The 4898-nt window shown below is 39.0% G+C and overlaps 1 protein-coding gene across 1 annotated transcript in view; it reads right to left on the bottom strand.

Moving 5' to 3' along the window:
* Nucleotides 1–4898, bottom strand: part of LOC107706007 (uncharacterized) — a 37168-nt gene that overhangs the window by 22792 nt on the left and 9478 nt on the right. The gene's annotated exons all lie outside the window — the stretch shown is intronic.

Consider the following 4898-nt stretch of genomic DNA (forward strand, 5'->3'; position numbering starts at 1 on the left):
ACACACAGGATTGTGGGTATCAAGGCAGCGAAGGATACATCTATTCTGCCTTAAAATATCGACCAGATGAAGGTATCTCAGGAGGCAGAAAGTGAAGCTAACATTGGATTCGACGTGTCTTGATGCCTTCCTACCTTGAAATGTGTCCTCCAAAGGCAGCATTTTCCAGTTTTGGATGCAGTCATCAGTTCAGCGTTGATTCTGCTCCGGTATCAGACACGCTTGTTCTGTCTAGTCGTATTGGGAACATGCTTGTTCTTAAGCTCTGGTTGTTATTTGGAACATGCTTGTTCTTAAGCTATAGTTGTATTGTCGGGAACACGCTTGTCCCAGAGCTATCTGGTTGTTATTGGAACATGCTTGTTCTAAAAGCTGTAGTCGTATTGGGAACATGCTTGTTCTTAAGCTATCTAGTCATTTTGGGAATAGAGGTCGACCGATATGGGTTTTTCTCTGGCCAATGCCGATTTTTAGAAATACGGGCAGCCGATGGCCGATATATGATGCCGATTTTTTTGGCCGATATGTCTGGCCGATTTTCTTTTTCCCCCTTCATCTAATAAAAGAGAGTTTGAGTAAATGTTTATTGCAGGGTACAGATAATAGTAGTAGTAGTAGTAGTAGTAGTAGCCTAATTCATAGTGATAATACTTGGCTCAAAAATTAAGCACCTTCGCAAAACAATTCTGAAGCTTTGTGTTTATGTTTATTGACTTGCAAAGGCAAATTAATTCTCTGCCAGCAGGAGGCGCTTTTGGAGTGGGAGTGGTTTCCCCGGTAACGGCTGTAATCAAGTAAGCGCTGCGTCCACAAATGCTATGACATCGAAGCTTTTCTGAAGACGCTCGGTTCTTTTCAAAGATACATTCATATATAAACACACACGGCTTATTTTGACTTTGAAATGTGCAGTGCTTATGTTTATTTCAACGAAGTAGCCTATAAGCCTTTTGGAAAATCTGTTTGCGGTGGTCAGTTCTGATATTGTGACGGGCTGCCACAAATAAATCAATGTATGGGAGATACTGGACACTACTATAGGTCTAATGGCCATAATCTAAGTGATAACAAAAAATAAAGCAATGATGGACCCACAGACACATTTAATGAGGAACGTTAACATGCACGTTATAGTCAGCCCAGAAGTTTAGTCTGAATTGCACGTGTTTCGACTTTCACATGCAAAGACTTATGATAACCATGGTCGGCATCAGTTCTAGTAGGGAACATGCTTGTTATTATGCTGCCTTCACGTGCTATCGGAAGTTTCCTATTTCCCATTTATGAAGTCGTGATTACGAGCTTGTCGTATTCAAGTGCTTTGTTGTTGGAAAGAATAAAATGTAGCATCCCATTGGTTGACAATCATATAAATATTCACCACGCTTGATAGTCAATTTGCTGAAAATTCTGGAATTTCAGTCAAATGCGTGCTTATTTCACTGTTTATAAAACATACAACATGCTTCAAATGATCGTTCATATATATATAGCATATAAATACACTACTTTAGCGACAAGACAAAGTGATGTAGTTGTTGTAAGAATAGCATTGACAGCAGCAATGGTTGTCTCCTCCTCCATGTTTAAAGTTTATGGCCCGCCCAACTCAGAAACTCTGGTATCAAAATTATTTCCGAATTTCCCAGTAGTAAATATGACTTGAGAGGCGTTCACGTCTAATTTCCGATTAGGAAACTCGTATTTACGATAATTCCGATAGCACGTGAAGGCAGCATTAAGTTATATGTTATAGTTATATGTTATAGTTATATAACCAGTTATAGTTATAAGTCGATCTGGTATTATTGAGAACCAAGCGTGCACGACGAGTCCTCAAAAGTGAATTCATAGCGTCTCGATCACCCCCAAGTGACTGGCTGCAGTATAGGTCATAAACCCCACCCTCTCCATGTAATCTAATGGGACGTGAGACAAACTAAATAATCAAATTACACTTCAAATAAATTTTTCCCAAAGATGGTTTCCATCATTTTAGGTATTTCTTATCATGCTGATGTATGTCCAAGTGTTCATTTTTCATAAGTTTGCTTTTAACTAGTTCTTTGATGCTACAAAAACGGGGTGTGGTGTCATGATTGTGAGCTTGTGATTGGGTCTGTGGGAGTTTGGGCGGGACTTTGATGCCGCGGCTCCCCCTCACGATCTCTACTGCACAGACTCTGGCTCCAAATGACCTCATTTTCACATGTTTTTTAATTAGAAAATAATAAACAGAATGTTAGACATCGTATAAGTGATTTATTTAAGCACTACAAAAATACAATAAGAATAATTCTTGAGTAATAAAAAGAAAAAAAAATAGTATTAGCGTCAAGTACATACTCCGATTGTCAGACATACAGCATTCACACTGATTGCTGGTCATACAGTCAGTAATCACATGTTGATGTGCGGTTATACAGATGGTAATCATACAGATGGCCGGCCATATAGTCAATAGTCACACTCTTATGGCCATTCATATAGACAGCATTCACACTGATAGCTGGTCATTCAGTCAGTAATCACACGCTGATGTGCGCTTATACAGATGGTAATCATGCAGATACAGCCACATTCCCCACAAAACACACACACATATATGAAAAATGTTGAATAGGAATACAAAAAATTTATTTGTGCTAAGTTAAGCCCCCATCAGATGAGAGGTGAGTCACAGCTTGCATCACGAGCCGTCACGAGCCGCTTTTTACTACCAAGATGCAGTTTTTTTGAGCGTAAGTTATTCCATAACGGATACAAACAATAACTCTCCCCGAAGAAGTGAGACGTAAACAAAGGAATATCCATCCATATTACAATGTTATTGTTTCGTTGGACTAAAAGTGCTCTATGGGATGTTGTTCAGTGGACCCTTACCTTTCTAACTAAACCGGGATTTACAGCAGTGGATGAGTTTGTGACTCGTTATTACGATAAATATGGTACGTACTGTGTTTTTATTATGCATGTTTTGATGTGTACTGCTTATACAAATTTAGCAAATACATTCCTTATAAGCTTTCCATTGAAAAACAGCGATCTATCGTCGATGCTTGAGGCTTAGACCTTTAGAATGATATGTAGTTTGTCAAGATTAATTTTGTCCCTTTTCATTTAATTTATTTGTAAACATTGACACGTGCAAACAAAGAGCGTTCAATGCGCTGTTGTCCAGGCGCGGGTTAACAGGTTAAGCTTTTAAAGTATTGGCAACATACTCATTAGGTCATCTGTTAAAGGCAACATGCTTGTTTCTACAGGTTATGCAGGTTTTGGCAACATATTTGTTTTGGTCATTGATTAAGGGCAACATGCTTGTTGATTAACCCTCTGGGTTCGAAGCCCGTATCGGCGTGTTTTTTGGCAGATTTTCCTGATAACGCTGAAAAGAGCTTAAATTACTCTGTCATTTTTTATCGTACAGATAAGAGCAATACATCATTCGAATCTGTAAGGGGTCTACTTTTATTTGTATTCACTCATAATAACAACTCAGATGACGAACGTTTGCATTTTGAAGAGCGACAGGACCCAGCGAAGGGTATCATTCCTGACGAGTAAGCCTTTTATTCTTACCTTCATGATTTAAAATGTTGCTCGGCTATATATAAAATCTACACAATTAAAAAAGTTGGATATTTCCAAACAGGCTATTGTCAGACTAACATCAGCTATTCAGAGTAAAATTGGTTGAAATATGAAATATCTCCTTACAGTCCACTTTTAGTTTTGAATGTTGTACAAAGCGCGTATATAAACTATGCTATAGGCCTATGTCAATATAATATTATACTACGATGTCTCTTACGAAAATTAACCATGGTTTTCAATTATTTTTTTTTTTTTTACGAAATCTATCTAAGCATTTATATATAAGGTCCCTCAGTATCATCAGCAGTTTTTGCATTGCTCAATAGCTAATTACCCTCCTCCATCCCCAACTAATCCTCTGTCAGTCAGGATTCAGCCTTCTGATTGTCATTTGAATCAGACTAATTCTAGAATGTGTACATAAAATGATTGAAATTTAACGATATCTGCAATACATTTATGTTGGTTCTGTTTACCCTGGGGGGTTATCGCTGCTCTCCCTGCTCTCATCCATGCTAGGCTGCATGGATGTGCAGGGAGTTCTTGCCCAGAACAGAACCATACCGCCAAGCCAAACTGTATGCTAATTGTCAGTCATCTTTGACGATAGTGGTCCTGAAAGAAACACAGTCAGATCATCTACAGACACACACATTCAAATCATCTACAGAAACACACAGTCAGATCATCTACACACACACACACACACACACACACACACAGTCAGATCATCTACAAATACAGTCAGATCATCTACAAACGCACAGTCAGATCATCTACAGACACACACAGTCAGATCATCTACAGACACACAGTCAAATCATCTACAGACGCACGCAGTCATATCATCTACAGATGCACAGTCAGATGATCTACACACACACACACACACACACGAGCAGATCATCAACAGACACAGTCAGATCATCTAAAGACGCACGCAGTCAGATCATCTACAGACACACAGTCAGATCATCTACAGATACACGCAGCCAGATGATCTACAGAAAAACACAGTCAGATCATCTACACACACACACACAAGCAGATCATCTACAGACACACACAGTCAGATCATCTACAGATACAGTCAGATCATCTACAAATACAGTCAGATCATCTACAAACGCACAGTCAGATCATCTACAGACACACACAGTCAGATCATCTACAGACACACACAGTCAGATCATCTACAGACACACACAGTCAGATCATCTACAGACACACACAGTCAGATCATCTACAGACACACACAGTCAGATCATCTACAGACACACAGTCAGATCATCTACAGACAC

Source organism: Sinocyclocheilus rhinocerous, unplaced genomic scaffold, assembly GCF_001515625.1.
Source record: "Sinocyclocheilus rhinocerous isolate Xijiao unplaced genomic scaffold, SAMN03320098_v1.1 scaffold2883, whole genome shotgun sequence".
In the NCBI taxonomy this organism is placed as follows: domain Eukaryota; kingdom Metazoa; phylum Chordata; class Actinopteri; order Cypriniformes; family Cyprinidae; genus Sinocyclocheilus; species Sinocyclocheilus rhinocerous.